The sequence below is a fragment of the Danio rerio genome, chromosome 14 (genome assembly GCF_052040795.2).
Source record: "Danio rerio strain M-AB ecotype USA chromosome 14, GRCz13ab, whole genome shotgun sequence".
In the NCBI taxonomy this organism is placed as follows: Eukaryota; Metazoa; Chordata; class Actinopteri; order Cypriniformes; family Danionidae; genus Danio; species Danio rerio.
This window is the reverse complement of record NC_141034.1, coordinates 55275001-55292658: the sequence shown is the minus strand read 5'-3', so window position 1 is coordinate 55292658 and position 17658 is coordinate 55275001. Positions and strand designations below refer to the sequence as shown.

At 37.7% G+C, this 17658-nt stretch overlaps 1 long non-coding RNA gene across 5 annotated transcripts in view; it reads right to left on the bottom strand.

Annotated features, from left to right (window-relative positions):
• The window catches only part of LOC141377613 (uncharacterized), a 322793-nt gene that overhangs the window by 226055 nt on the left and 79080 nt on the right, over positions 1-17658 (bottom strand). For all 5 annotated transcript variants that reach the window (XR_015507993.1, XR_015507989.1, XR_015944971.1 and 2 more), the window contains exon 2: positions 6953-7099. This is a non-coding gene — a long non-coding RNA (uncharacterized LOC141377613). The remainder of the gene's footprint in view (positions 1-6952; positions 7100-17658) is intronic.

The window sequence follows — 17658 nt, the reverse complement described above, 5'->3', positions numbered from 1 at the left end:
AGGATACAGTCCGTTTCTCTCTTATGCACTTTGTTAGAAACACTTCTATGTCTCTGTTTACACAGATATAGTGCTTTTAAATTTTTATACTTTTTTTTGTACTTTTTTCTATAACCACATAGGCTACACTCACCGACCACTTTATTAGGTACACCCTACTAGCACCGGGTTGGACCCCATAGATTCATAAGCATAGATTCGACAAGGTACTGGAAATATTCCTCTGAGATTTTGCTCCATATTGACATGAAAGCATCACATTGCTGCAGATTTGTCGGCTGCAGATCTATGATGCCAATCTCCCGTTCCACCACATCCCGAAGGTGCTCTATTGGATTGAGATATGGTGACTGTGGAGGCCATTTGAGTACAGTGAACTCATTGTCATGTTCAAGAAACCAGTCTGAGATGATTCAGGCTTTATGACATGGCGAGTTATCCTGCTGGAGGTAGCCGTCAGAAGATGGAGACACTGTGCTCATAAAGGGATGGACATGGTCAGCAGCAATACTCAGGTAGGCCGTGGCCTTGACACGGTGCTCAATTGGTACTAATGGACCCAAAGTGTGCCAAGAAAATCTCCCTCACACCACCATCACCAGCCTGAACTGTTGATACAAGGAAGGATGAATCCATGCTTTCATGCTGTTGATGCCAAATTCTGACCCGACCATGTGAATGTGGCACCAGAAATGGAGACTCAGGGCAGGCAATGTTTCCCCAATCTTCTATTGTCCAGTTTTGGTGAGCCTGTGTGAATTGTAGCCTCAGTTTCCTGTTCCTACCTGACAGGAGTGGCACCCGGTGTGGTCTTCTGCTACTGTAACCCATCTGCCTCAAGGTTGGACGTGTTGTGTGTTCAGACATGCTCTTCTGCAGGCCTCGGTAGTAGCACGTGCTTATTTGAGTTACTGTTGCCTTTCTATCAGCTGGAACCAGTCTGGCCATTCTCATCTGACTTCTGGCATCAACAAAGCCTTTGCGCCCACAGAACTGCCGCTCACTGGATATTTTCTCTTCTTCAGACCATTTTCTGTAAAACCTAGAGATGGTCGTGTGTGAAAATCCCAGATCAGCAGTTTCGGAAATACTTAGACCAGCTCGTCTGGCACCAACAACCATGCCATGTTCAAAGTCACTTAAATCCCCTTTCTTCCCCATTCTGATGCTCACTTTAAACAGCAGCAGATCATCTTGACCATGTCTGCATGCCTAAATGCACTAAGTTGCTGCCAGGTGATTGGCTGATTAGACAATTGTGTAACGAGCATTTGGACAGGCATACCTAATAAAGTGGCCAGTGACAGTATATTGAAAATGTTCAAAGGTTTATATATTGCGATTTTTTTCTATTGCATAACTTCTATTTCTACAAATTTAGATGCTTATTATTTTTGTTATTGGTAATTTTTCTGTAGAGCTGAATTTTTAACATCAAAAGTAGACAGAGCAGAGATAAACATCCCATAATGGAATTCATAACTGTAAATAAATGTGAAACACTAAACACAGAAACTGTTCATGAGCATATTTATATTGCTATTGTTTGGTCATCATGATACCTGTTAAAGTAATCGCGTATGCAGCTCAGGTTAGTATCATGATGCTACTATCATATCAAAATAAAAGCTTCAGTAAATAATCCCAAGAAGAAAACCTGATGCAAGCAGAAGCCTACTTTATATATCCAACCCTGATGAGCCAGTTTAGCACAGTAAGAGGATGGGATAATTATTTTCCAGTGAACAGGTATATCTGTGCGCTGTGAATATGCAGCAGGAGTCCTGCTGCCTCCGTTCTCCATGGTAACCCAAGCCTGGTCCAGCCAGCCAGATGAGGACAGAGTCTGAGTGCTTCATCCATTCAGTTTAATACTGCAGTGATCAGTGGTGGAAAGAGTACTGGAAAATCAGACTCCAGTAAAGGTATCATTACTTGTGCAAAGATGTAGTGAACTGTAGTGTAATGTAGAGTAAAATTTGAGAAATTATTACTCCAAGTATGAGTAAAAAGGAGTTTTAAAAGCACTTAAGCAATGAGTAGTGAAGATTACGCTGTGAAAGGCTGATGTGTTTTCATGCAATTTGTGCATGTGTGTGTGCGCATGTGTGTAAATGGAACATTCTGTAGCGCATTTATGTATTGTTTAAGGCTATTTGGTGATTTTACAGTACTTATCCGTCATCTTCTCATCAGTGGGATGCATCTAAACAGTCTTTTCCATTGCATGTAAAGATTTTGGGCATCTTCTTGGACACTTTTGGCTTAAAGGGGCTAATATTACTGACCTTAAAATGTTTTTAAAAAAATGTATAACTGCTTTTATTCTAGCCGAAATAAAACAAATAAGACTTTTTCTAGAAGATAAAATATTATCAGACATACTGTGAAAATGTCCTGAATCTGTTAAACATCATTTGGAAAATATTGAAAAAAAGAATAATAAATAAAAAGGGGGTTAATAATTCTGACTTTAACTGTATGTTTGTATTTAAGTACATTGCAGGCTTTGAATTCAAGTCTAAAACGCATGTACTTTCTAAGACTTTCAAGGAGCGTGTGAACCCTGTATTTATTCTCTGATCCATTTCAATAGGCAACATATCTTCCACACTTTTCCTGCTTTTTATTTTTTATTTTTAATAAAAAAATAAATAAATCTTAAAGAATTAAATAAAAATCAGCCATGTTATTTCATGACTGATGCATCACTAGCAGTTGATGTATGTGTGCGTAAATGAAATGCACTAAAATACTGTGGATGACTGTATATAATGCACAATGCAGTAATAATCTTTAAATGCTACTCGAAGTCTGGGTCTGCCTTGCAACAACAGTGTCAGAAAGCGTATGTATTTTTTTTTCTTTCTCAAGCCAATGCTTTGAAGCAGCAACATCCCAGCATGTTGTCAACTCCCACTCCGGTCCATCAGAAGGCACACAAAAAAGACTGGCAGATCACACTTATCATATAAGCCATGAATATTCTTACAGAGTTCAAAGTTCTGCTCACTTCAATGAACAATAATCAATAGCTGCTTTCAGAACTATCTTGTTTCACATCCACATTTAATCTATAGTAGGTAAAAAAAACAATAGAGTAGAGACACTTTATTTAAAATATGAACCCTTGAAAAAGATTAAAATGTAAAAGTGTTCAAGGATTACAGAAGTCTGTAAAACTCATCAGTTATGAAACTAGTTCAATTTAGCTGGCTTCATACAAGGTGTATTTCTTTTTTCAGATCTAGCTAGCTAAAAGTGAATTCAGTTCATTTCCAACGCAATCTCACGGCAATTCGTAACTTTTTGATTTAGTGGCTAATTCATATGAATTCGTACGATTTGCTCATCACCCAATCACCCAGTGGTTGGGTTTAGGGGTGGGGTTAGGTGCCACGCCTCCTTTTTAAAATCGTAGATTTTCGTACGACTGAACTTTTACGAATTTGTACGAATTAGCCACTAAACTGTCAAAACGTAAAATACTTACGTTTCCTCATGAGATCAGGCTGTCATTTCAGTAGTTGAGTTTCTCCCCTCATCTATTCTCATTTGATAAAATTGAAAGTAATCCATTGCAATATTGAGTTAATTCCCGAAAAAAGTAATTAGTTCCATAACGTATTTGCTTTTTATTGGGGATGCACCGATATGGATTTTTTTACCGATATCGATAATCAATAACTGTTCAGATTTGGAGGCAGATAGCCGATATATATAGGCCTAGAATTATAAATATTTCAACATTTCATAGTATAGTACAGCAAACTTCATAAGAGATTGAACTGCTCTTATGAACTGAATAGTCTATAAAGCAAAAAAAGCTATCATTTCAAAACGGCAAGGTGATTAAAGACCTATATTCACGATTTCACGTACATCAGCATGCAAAAAATACATAATTTCCTTTTCTTTATAGTAAATTAACATACAACTTGATTGTTGCATAACAATAATAGGTTAAATAACAAAATGGAATTAAGTTAAATATATTTTAAACAAAATAAAAATGTAAGAGCTAAGGACTGAAGCCAGCTCAAATGTTCTTGAATAAAACGTATTACAGTGGTGTACATATGTAAAATATGTAAAGTCAGAAAAAGCCTTTTTAGAGGTGTTTTGACAATTCAGAGCCACCGTACAAACGAAAAGCTAAATAGAGATTGTATTACTTTATGAAATGCGGCATAGATTCATCCTATTTGGCGTTTTAGATTCTTTTGGACACACTCAGCTGCTGCTTGTTGATCAGACAATGCTTCTGTGTTCGTTCTTGCTGTCAACTGCAAGAAAAATAATAGATGAAAAGTTTACGATAAACAGCTGACAGCTTCACTCAACTGCAGGTGCAGATTTGCCCTCGCAGTCAGATTTTGATTCAACATCTGAGCATTGAGCACATATGATATGACAAACACAGAACATAATATAAAGACAGAATGTGCGGCGAGTTGAGAACCCAGCCTGATCTCACGAGAAAACGCAAGTATTTTACGTTTTGCCAGTTTAGTGGCTAATTCAGTCGTACGAAATTCAGAGTTCAGTTGTACGAAAATGTATGATTTTAAAAAGGATGTGTGGCACCTAACCCCACGCCTAAACCCAACCGTCATTGGGGGATGAGCAAATCGTACTAAATTGTACAAATTCATACGAATTAGCCAATAAATCAAAAAGTTACGAATTGCCATGAGATTGTGTTGGAGAACCCCAATGCTGGATTCAGTGACCGGCGCACCTTTCCATCGTGCTGCTGTGAAGGCTGACAAACCAGTAAACCAGTGTGTGTGTGTGTGTGTGTGTGTGTGTGTTGTTACAGCTCTCACGCACACTCAATATAATCTATGAATATTCAGATCAAACTAAATACAATCTTACATCAACAACACATGGCAAGCAATGCGTTGATGATAACAAATAATCATATTAGATTACAAACAACCCAATGAGTTGTTTAGCATGTGTGCATCACTGCTGTTATGTTTACATGTAATATTTTTTTCCTGAAGCGATTTAAAGCGAAATACACTACGGCACTCAATCAAACATATCTACAATGATAGGGAACAAGGTTACTAACTGAGTTATTAACACACAGCAATACCACATGAAGAAAGCACGGACTTTGAAGAAATAAACAATGGATTTTAATCTTTGAGCTGTTGTGCAAACACAATTTACATATTTAAAACATACTGCATCCTTTAAATTTATATTACAGAACACAGTGTCTGGGTCTAGGAGTAATATATATATATGGGCATCTAAGCTATAATGCCGATCCGATACGCATCTTGATACAAAGAATACGATCCGATATATTAGCGATACATTTGTGACATATTGCGATGCAACACGATACGATTCACACCCATATCCCGATACAATGCGATAATTCAGCACTAACTTATTAGATCAAGTTTATGAGATGATGTAAGAAAGGATGCTGTGCCATTGAATGAGTTTAATTATTTATTAACCAAGCAAAACCAAGACTTTTTTTTACAAACTGGCTTTTCTCTCAGAGCCAGAGTATCAGTTTACAGTAGAGGGCCATTTTAGAACCTATAGCACATATTATTTAAGTATTTTCAAGATAAACAAAATGTATAAGTGCAATAAATATTAAAAATACATATATTTGCACTCTTTCAACATAAAGGTTTATCATTGCACAACAAGAATTGTGATTTAACTTTTCAACTATGAAAACAAGTTTTACAAAGATATGTTGTGCCACTGAATATTCAAAACTTAAGGTGGTGAACTAGCAGTGTTATGCTGCTTTGAAACATCACTGTCACTGTAAACAACAGGCTAATAAAAATATAAATAAATAAAAATTAACAGGAGGAGGTGTTTAAAACCTTCGTTCTCCGTGACACTAGGCTGAATATCTTTGCAGATGAACAATGCAATAGCGTTCGTTATTGGCGTAGAGCGCACAAAACTGTTGCTTTTCTCACCACTTTTGGAGCTGGTACTGTAGCTACAGTTGAAGCAGAGCAGGAAGCCGGGGATGCAGGAACACTGGAAGACGCTTTCACAACATCACCGTGGCACCGCTTCAACTGAGATTTCAGATTAGTCGTACTGCCCGTGTATTTTACAGATGCGCGGCACATTTTGCAAATTGCATCTGTCCTGTCAAGTCGTCTATCCTTTTTGCAAAATCCATAATGTTGCCATACTTTAGATTTAAAACTCAGTGGGGAATAAAATGTTTGTTTTGCTTCTCGCGCTTTCTGAGGGCACTTTCTGAGGGCGCACCACTAGCTTCATCCGCACACATGATACACTGAGTTGTGTACACATCCGTTGTGTACACATCCGCAAGTCCATTGCTACTTTATGTAGGTCGATTAAATTATGCGCCAAAAACAGGTTGACAACACTTGCTAATAAATAAAAAATACATTCTATATTAAAAATAAAAGCTGTATCTTGGAAAAACCGATGCATCTCGCAAAAACCGATGCATCTCGATTTGCTTCCAAAATTTCATTCATCCTCTGCTGCTCTACCGATGCACTCGCATCGTGCACGCGCATGACCGTGTATCGATACATATCGGTTAATCTTCCCATCCCTAATATATATATATATAATAATATATATTATAATATATATATATAAATTGTCTGTGGTATAATTTTTTTACAGCAAATCAACACAAAGAAAGGCCGCAAATATTAAGAAAAGCCGCAGCAAAATCAGTCATTCAAGGTCTCACAATTCAGAAAAAAAGGCCCTCAAAATCCTGAAGGGACTGCTTAGAAAATATTATTATTACATAACTCGCGTTAATTGTAATGTGTTACCCCCAACACTGTCTATCAGTGCACCCAAATCGATAATATTTCTAAATAACAAGCGTCTTCTAAAGCTTTCATGGGAAGCAGGGAAAATAAGGGTGAAACCAGCTCGCATGCTTGTTTTTTTTTCTTACCGTTTGAGAAGGTCTGCCTCTGCGAGTTCCAGCTCAGAGATGTGTGGGCTGAGGTAACACAGCCGCATGATTTCCAGAGCTTTCACCACACAAACACAGTCTGTCATATTCCTTCCCTGTTCAGAAGTCGTGAGGGAGACGAGTGGCCTGCGGGTTCACAGAAATACACAAACTTCAGCTTTGAGTCACCATCAAGTGGACCAGACCACCTACTGTACTGTAGAAACTACAGCCCGTCTTCAGAAGACATCTTAAGGCTAAAGGTAGCTCCTTACTTGCCGATTTAAGGGAAAATGTTTTAAATAATGGGCGTGCCTGCTCAATTTAGGACCGAAAGAAATTTTCTTTAAGGTACACATGAAATCAAATCTAACTATACTGATGTTGTTAGCTCACATTGCTAGTTTTGGTGGAGAATGATTCAGCTATGCCATCAGAAAAAAAGGGTTTGCCCTTGTAATCTAAAACTGAAATCTGAAAATGCAATTCCTGTTTGTTTTCAGTTAAATTCTCAGATTACATACACTAACCGGCCACTTTAATAGGTACACCTAAATTACCGGGTTGGACCCCCTTTTCCCCCTTAATCTTTTGTCGTATAAATTCAACATTGTCATGTTCAAAATACCAGTCTGAGATGATTCACATTTTATAACATGGTGTGTTATCCTGCTGGAAGTAGCCATCAGAAGATGGAGACAGTGTGGTCTTAAAGGGATGGACATGGTCAGCAACAATACTCGGGTAGGTTGTGGCGTTGACACAATGCTCAATTGGTACTAATGGACCCAAAGTGTGCCAAGAAAATCTCCCCCACACCATTACACCACCACCACCAGCCTGAACCGTTGCTGTAAGGCAGGATAGATCCATGCTTTCATGATGTTGACGGCAAATTCTGACCAGACCATCCAAATGTGGCAGCAGAAATAGACTTATCAGACCAGGCATGTTTCACCAATTTTAGTTCATTCATAGAAAGAGCAGCCAGAAAGGGGAAACTGATGGATTTGTGCCGAATATTAGCATCATTGACCCATAACAATGTACAGTAAGTTACATATAAGTGTCAGTATGTTTGTGTGCTCTATATAAATGACTGAAAAACAGCTGCGGGTAAAGTATATTGATCGCAAGCAGGCCCTGATTGGCTAATCGGGAGGACCGGGAGAATTTCCGGTGGGCCGGTCCGTTTTTTGGCCGCGAGGGCTGGTATCCCTAGCTCCAGAATCTGTTGCTCTCAGCAGCCACACTTTTAAATGTATTTATGTATTTATTTACTTGACCACAGCTTTTTTATTCATTATTTTACCGCAGCTCTACTCTTTTTATCTATTTTCTGGCAGCTCAGTGAGCAAGATGCAACCTGCAAGTAAAGGATGATATAACTTGGATGAGTCACTACTCAATGAATAGCTGAGTGGTTCAGTGGATAGCACGTTAGTTTACGATGCTGTAGACCCGGGTTTGATCCTTGTCTGAGTAATTTTTTTTCTCCCATTTTTATTGTTGAGACATATAAAACTGTAAGGTTGTTGAACATTTGAAGTTCTAAAGCAGCTGTTTTCTTTAAAAAGACTTGATAGTGTCATTAGAAACTGAATTGGAAATGACCTTATTTTAATATAGTCAGTCCTGAACTGAGGTAGGCCGGTCTGAGGCTTGAAACTCCAGAAAAGGAGTCCCACTCCAGCCTTGATCGCAAGTGCTCAGTTTGTGATCATATCTCAGTTTTGTTCTGTAGATTTGTAATTTCAAATATTCGTAGCTTGGTATTCATGCAAATATGAAGTTCAGTAAAGTTAGCAACAGATTCGCAGCTTCGAATTTTCCGGATCAATAACTCATGTCATTATGACCTACTCACTATTTGTATGACTAAGTTACTATGACAAAGGTTAAAGTCACAATATAGAGCAACAAAAAAAAGAAGAATAAGACAGCTGTGAAACATGACCTGCTTTGTATTTATGTAGGAAACACAGTTTAGATCTGTTTAGGGTAAGAGGTGTTTGAGTTATTGCCGTCTGTCTATCACTGAATGTGTCAGGAATATCAAAACAAAACCAACTTATCTCCGCTTTTTTAGCGCCCCTCTCATAGTTTGATCCACCCTGGCATTTCTCCTCTTGGGTTTTTGGTTTTGAAAAGGGAAAGAATTCCACCATCCCATCCAAACTTTAAGGATACCGGGTGTCAGATTTGCACAATCCATATGCACAACGCTTTGGTCTGTTTCCCTCACACGAAAGCTTGACAGAGCCCCTGCAGGTAGCAACGGTTGCTAAGCCATGATTGGTGGATGGTGGTTTTTGGGTGTGGCTTAGCGAAGGGTCAATTAACTTAACAACTTTTAATACTTTTTAAGACCCTGCCGACACCCCGTTCTGTCTTCTGTTGAAAACAAAAGAAAATACTTTGAAAAACAAAGCTGAAAGCATGTAACCATCGACTTCCATGGTATTTGTTTTCTCACTAATGAAGTCACTTAAGCCTAGTTCACACTACACGATTTTAAACATCAGCAGATCACTGTGCCGTTCACACTACATGACTTGACTTTGTGTCTTTTAATCTCTGTGGTGTTCACACTACGCAACACTCTGTGAATGAGCTACAAGAGGGGGGTCACACACTGGAGGATCTGACAACAACTCATTCCCCATCAGCTCATTCAAGCTACCAAACCACAGCCAATGAAATTTTGAGGGAGGAGTCGTCAGAAAATGCTGAACACTATTGGCTGCTTGTGTGCTGATGACATCACTGACAGCGTTTCAAGCTTTGGAGAAAGCATTTAAAAACATCGTCAAATCAGCTGATTCATCAGCGGATTAATCACTCATCTGCAGGTTCCAGTGGACTGATACACAGAGAGTTTTTAATTTTTGTAATTACCTCTTTGAAATAAAACTAACAAATAACACCCTGCCGTTTTCTAACTATCCGTGTATTTCTTTCTGACATTGTTATTTTTTTTTATTACAAAACAGTAAAGAACTGAGCATGAGTCAAAATGTATGTAAATATGTGTGCATTTTGTGCCTAGCAACTTCTTGCTAACATAAACAAAACTTTCTGATGGCAAAAACATCAATTTACTTCAGATATCTTTCAAAACAGCATATTCTGTGCCGTGAAATAGCTCCTGCTTGAAAGTGAAAATGAAAGCCAAGACCTTTGCATGTTGAAGTATCTTAACTACATATTTATAGGCTGTATTACCAAAAAAAGATGATATTTTTAGGGTAATGTGTCATTAATTATGATGCCAGACATTCAAAGCTTAATTTTAATATCTTAATAATAGCTTTGAATGTAAATATGTTGTGACAATATGGCGTTTCATATGAGAACAGTCAGAATGAGCAGTATGGTAATTCTAGTTACAGAATTCTAGTTCCACTGTTAATTTAGCCTACACTCATGTCTGTGCTAACACAGCAGGGTTCAACGCTATGGATTTTTTCTACTGGTCCGATCGGGCCAGTGGTTCAGATTTTTACTTGCCCTGCCAAAATTTTCACTGGCCCCACCAAAATAAGGGAAGTTAATAGCTATTTTTTTTTGCCACATTTTAAATAATGTGTCAAAAATAAAGTCTGTGAATCTAGAATTTCAATACTTAAAATAAATTGTAAATAAAAGTGTTATGCAAACAAAAAGAGCAGGATGGAAAATGTTAAAAAAAGGTGTCTGACTTGTCAAACTGGCGTGTTAGTCACACGTAAATTTCTACTTCCAACACGTTAGAAACAGAAATTTTCTTTTAGCCTTATAATTTGAGGTTGCCCTCATGTTGCCGTTTCTTCGCTGTACTGGTTTTTACCAGGTTACAGAAAAAAATATCATGGTCAATACTGGAACTGGAAAGCAATATGGTGTTTATGACATCACAGAGAAGGCAGTGTTTAAAGACTTAAAAGTACATACTCAATTGACAAATAGTCACAGACAAATTAAATGTTAGTGACAAGGCAGCACTGTCCCAATCGGGCCAGTAATGATCCGGTCTACTGTCCCAAGTGTCTCTCAAGCTGGCCCTGGGCCTCGGGCAGTCCTTATTGTTGAGCCTTGTACAGAATGAAGCGAGTGCGTTGATGCCCATTCTGACCAATCACAGATGTTTCTGCCGAGCTCCTGAGCGCACAGGCATTCAGCTCATGCTGATATGCTCTCTCATTGGCTGCAGCTTGTCACTACATCTGACCACACGTGGGGTTGAGTCGGCCGACTGCTCTGGAATATTTAGCATGCTAAATGTTGGATTTCCGTCTGCGAGGTGTCGGCGACGCGTCAGCGAGCCTCGTTGATGCGTTGTTCAGTAGTTCACACATAAAGAGCGGCGAGCGCTGCGCACCCGCAGATTTCTTCCCGATCACAGCCCGATCTGTCGGCGAGCTCGTTAACTTCCAAATCGGGCTCAAATCAGGCTTAAAATCCTCTAGTGTGAACTAGGCTTTACAGGTTTTCATCTTTCTCCAAAATATCATCTTTAGAGTTCAAAAGAGAACCACTTGAGGGTCAATAGATAGTGAGTACAGTTTTGTTTTGGGGTGAACTATCCCTAGATAAGAGCGAAGGCAGGGTTAAGCGCTTGCTATGGCTGAGGTCAGCATGATTATTAACCATATGCACAAAGTGATTGGCTGATGATGAAGGGGAGGAGTCTCTGTCAGAGATTAGGCTCTTTTGAGATGCATCTCGCCTGAAATGAAGTTGAGAAAAGGTGGCTTCAGTAGGGGGAGGGCTTCAAATAGACATTTAAAGTCTGACACTTTCTGAATCTCGTTGTTTTGCCGTCTTCAAATATCTCAGGAGATTTATGAACAGGTTTTAAGAGGAAATTCTCAGCTAAAATGTTTACTGATATTTAAGAGAACTCTCAAGATCAAATGTTTTGTGAATACATTCACAAAATTCATTTCAGCATTGAGAGAGATTTCAGAAGATCTTTTATTAACCAACTGCCCCTTCATCCACAAATGACCCTGGAGATCCCAGAGGCCAAAGAACCAGCTGCCCTCCATATGCCACTCAACACCTTCTGGGCTAATTCAACTAAGACCTAAATGCGCGCGAACACGAACACGCGAACACGAACACACACACACGAACACACACACACGAACACACACACACGCACACACACACACACGCACACACACACACACACACACACACACGCACACACACACACACACACACACACACACACACACACACACACACACACACACACACACACACACACACGTGCATAAGTTGTACATATGCATGCACACACACATTTTCACACAAACACACACGTGCATAAGTTGTACATATGCATGCACACACACAATTTCACACAAACACACACACACACGGATATGTACATACACCTGCACACACACTTACACAGTACAAATGCCCACATACATGCACAATATATACGTGCATGCACATACGCTCGCGCACACACATACAAACACACAGAGTACATAAGCATGCATGCACTTACACTCACAAACACACAATACACTCACACACAGACACAAAAACAGTACATATGCACTCACGCAGACACAGTACATTTGTATACATGCACACATGCACTCACACACAATGCATACAGTATTCACGCACACGCTAATGCCCACACAAAAACATATGCACGAATGCACTCACACACACACACACACACACAGACAGACAATACATATGCACAAACATGCTCAAACCCACGTGAAACACACGTGAAAGCAGTACATATGCACACACACCCACACAAACTACATATTCACGCATGCACTCATAAACACAAACATATGCACGCACAAACACACACAACATATGCATGCACACACACTCACACAAGCACACACAACACATATGCACACACACAAACAAATACTTGAGAACGCACACTCACAAACATGCAGACACACACGCAAACCACACACAAACATGCTCACACCATGTCTACAAGCCAAATCCCCCCTCTGAAATCATATGCATCATAAAACTTTATGGCATACAGTGAGGTAGAGAAAGCACACGGCTGTCTAAAGTAGCATGCATGTTTATAGAACATTATGAGCTGCATCATATTCTAGAGGGAGGCGCTACAGAACTACACAAACTACACCATTAGCTAATAGAGTGCAACCAGTGTGGGGCATTAATAACGTATAGTGCAGTTAACTGAAGGACTATTTGTTTGGTTCAGCAGGAAGAAGAAACAAATAAGCAACAACTAAAAGCAGAACGGTATTTTGTAGGGATGCACCAATACCATTTTCTTGGAACCAATCCGATCCCAAAATTTGAGTTTTGATCGATACAGATCCTGATACGCTGAAAAAAATTATGTCTGCAAAATTGTTGCGACCAATTTGTATGTGTTGAATTTAAACACACAAACTACATTTAGTAATCGTCAACTTAATTTGTTTGTTTAAATTTAGCCCAAATAAATTGTTTACAAACACTTGACTTAAAAAGATTTAGTAAATCCAAGTAATCATCTTTGAATCATTTTTTCAGTGTACTGTGCATTTGTTTTATTTATTTTTTACCTAATACAGTTTCTATTCTATTCTAATTCAGGTTCAAATAATATATCTTCTTTAGTAAAAATAACAGACGTATAGACTAGGGATGTAACGATATTAAAACCGAACCGAAATATCGCGATACACCAACCACGATACGTATCGCGAAACTCTCGTGGCGTACCGCGGTACTCTCACGCCCCCTGCTGCCCATTGTTGAGGTTGACGTCACTTGTCTCTAACTAATTGAACCAATTTAAACGCATCTTTAATATCATATTTGATTAAATTGTTTTAGTAATGATGAGGATTTGTTCTAAATATTATATTCTAAAGTTAGTATTTTAGTGCATGTTATGTCATGTGACTTGAGTAAGCATCACACTCGTTACTACTGGACGCAGGATGGCTGCTTCACATAGTACTGAGATTGCAGATCCCCAAGACACATTTAAGTCATCTGTGTGGGAACATTTTGGTTTTCCAGTTGAGTACAGGAATAGAATTCGTGTCGTAGACAAAACGCCTGCCTGTCTGTCTCAACTGTTTCACGAAACTTACTTGTAAGGAAAAACATTTAAAAAGTGGGGTAATTTCACAATGTGAGGGTGTAAGCAACAGAACTGCCAACAAAAGTGATTTAATGTACAAAAGTAAAACCAGAATAATGCCCAAATATACAAAAAAAGAGAAATATTTACACTAATAAAAATAATATAATAAAGTAACAAATTCAAACAAAAGTATCAAACAAAAATTAGTTAAACTCGAGCAAGGGGGTGATAGTGAAGACAAACAAAATAAATAAATATAATGAAACAATTCTAACTCATGAATAACCCCTCTTACCTCGCTAAAACTGATGAAAAGAAAAAAAAGGCCTTCAGCGCTGTGCGCCGCATTCTTCCCTATACTGAATAAAATAAACAAAGATGACCTTCACCTCTTACCTGATGTCTTTAACAATACATTTTCTACGTGTTAACAAAATGGAAATCGTATGACATTTTCCCTATCCACCTTACACTAAGACTGAACTTGAGGAGATACAGCTATATTGTCGGGAAGGAGCGGATAATATACAAATCAATTGAAATAAAAATGTACAAACCTCACAAAATTTCTTAAAGTGGGCAAAAGTAATGCAAAATAATTTTACCCAAACGAAAGTTAAGCAAAAACAACGAAAATCATAATCATGTCAGAAAAATACACGAAAAACGAGATCAAAGGAAAAAGCGCTCTCTCTCGCGCTCTTCCTGACATGCTTTTTACATTCCCGCGCTGCGTCGCCAAATGATGATAGATCGGTCTCCTGACCAATCAGCTGTCAAAAAGGCGGACCTACAGAAATGACAGCATCAGCTGTCATGAAGGTGGACCTACATAAATGACCGGCATAGAGGGAGCGGGAGAGAGAGCGTGAGAGATCGGGAGGCAAACATACAGCCGGCTACAACCCTAACATTAGTTTCAGACACAACCGCAATATATTTTACTGGTGAATATGTCATGAAAAAACACTTTACAAACACATTATATGTATATTTTTCATTAATTTAAACGGAAACCTATCTATCTAAATGAAACCATATAATCAAAACTGAGCGTCTGTGTCAGCACAGAGATCAAGCCTCTCATCGGAGAATGTGGATATTATGGTGTTTTTGAAGAAGATCTTTCACTAATCTACACTGCAGTTATTTATTTAATTTTAGTTTACTTAGTTAAGATGGCTGCACTAAAGAGAATAGTTTTTTTCTGACTAGTCTATATTGGAGGTATTTATTTAATTCTAGTTGTTTACTCGGGTATCCTGACTGTACTAAAAATGCAATGACAAAGTTAATAAAGAAAAAGTTAAGATGTTCTTGTTATTAAGTGAATTGTCCCTTAGCATTGCTGTTAGCATGACATCAACCCTAACCCCACAGCAAACAGAAACCGAACCGTACCGAACCGAACCTTGGCTCCAAAACCGTGAACCGAACCGAACCGTGCCTTTTGTGTATCGTTACACCCCTAGTATGGACCTACTGTGTATGACAGACGACACAATCTAACTAAAAACATGATGCTTGCTATAAACTATATATGACCTGATTATTATGATCTGTTGTGGTCCAGCTTTTGTTTCCTTTTTTAATATCAAGATTTTTCTTTGAAATCTGTACTAGGCTAGCACTATTGACCCTAATCGTTGGTAAAATAACCTGCCTTTTACAAAAGCCTGATAATTTTCTTGCTTTGAAGCAAACTAAACTAAACTGTCTGAGCGTGAGTGTGATGGAGAAACTGAAAGCATGTCTGAACAATGACTTTTTTGTCTGAAAACTGATCTTTTTTTAAACAAATTTAGTTTGGTAAAATTTGTGGGTTATTTAAGCGTATGTTTCTTGGTCGGTTATCTAAAAAATAAACAGGAATATATAAGGTGAATTTCAAAACAAAGTCCGTTAAAGGTCACATAGTTTACCCCTTTTTTATGATTTAATATTAACATTACAGTTCTTCTGAGTATATAAATATATATATATATATATATTTCCCCCACATTCCAAAGACATGTGGTACAGGTGAATTGGGTAGGCTAATTTGTCCGTAGTGTATAAGTGTGTTTGTGAATGTGTGTGTGGATGTTTCCCAGAGATGTGTTGTGGCTGGAAGGGCATCCGCTTTGTTAAAACTTGCTGGATAAGTTGGTGGTTCATTCCGCTGTGGCTACCCTGGATTAATAAAGGGACTAAGCTGACAAGAAAATGAATGAATGAATGAATGAATGAATGAATAGTTAATTAATTTATGCATTTAATAATAATTTATTTATTTATTTATTTATTTATTTATTTATTTATTTATTTATTTATTTATTATTTTTTATTTATGTACTTAATTATTCATTTATTTATGTATTTATTTAATAATTATTTATTTATCTATTTATTCATTTATCTATTATTTATGTATTTATTTATGTATTTAATAATTAGTTATTTATACTTTTTTTTTTTAAAGGAAAAAAAAGGGGCTTATTTACATCTCACCCTATCTACATATTTTAGTTTAGAATTGCATCAAACATCAAATAAAACAAGCGCACATTTTAAAGCACGTCACAGAACCTTCAACGGGTTAAAAATGATTTAAATGTTAACACTGACATGCTAAAGTAAACTAAGCATAAGTAAAAATAAAAGAATGACAAAGATAAGCTATTTTTGCTCGTGACTAATACGACTAATGTTCAGATACTGATACGATACAAATAAGTTTTTAGTTATGATCACATCCTGAATTCTACAGGTAAGCTTCAGTTATGCAAGTGCCCTTAAAGGATTGCTCAGAGCGGCTGTTCACTGAGGTCTCAGCTGTTATTCTGCATCCTGAACTCCAAATTGTGTCCCTTCTCAATCCATCTGACTCTCCTTCACTGAACGAGAGATAGCATCTATCACAGAGGGATCACAGGCTTTGTGTGAGGTCCTTATTTCATCCTTATTTCATGGGTGTGCTCTGATATTTTCCATCCTGCCCTCCGTCTACGGGTGGCATCGGCCAGGCTGACATGTTTATTCCGCCACCAATTCAGCCTGAAGTTTTGGGATGTTTCAAGTTGTTATATCGATGCAGACTTGTGAAAGCTTGCGATTAGGTTGGGTATTCAGGTATATCTTTTAATATAGCCCATAGTGACATTGAGACGTATATTCCAGAGTTCAGATCTAATTATTCAATTTAATTTTTAGATGAGCAGATCAGATGGTATCGGTTTCTGTGATGAAGGAAATATTAAGTCTATATTCATGAGTAAAGAGGCTAAATATAGACCATGTTCACGCTCATTTCTCAGTATTGAAGAATCTAATAAAGAATCAATGTGACTATTTTTAATAATTTACTCTTCAATTATTAATATTATATCTTAATCATAATTATTTACACTAATTAGTAATTATACACACACATACATACATACATATATATATATATATATATATATATATATATATATATATATATATATATATATTTATAAAGTGCGATTTAGCGCATTTATGTAGTGGGTATGTCTCCAACATTTATTAGATTTGCTAGGAATATTTCTGAATGTCTCCAATAGAGCTAGAGAGCAGGATTAATGTGTCCTGAAGGAAAGTGAAAGGGCAGTAA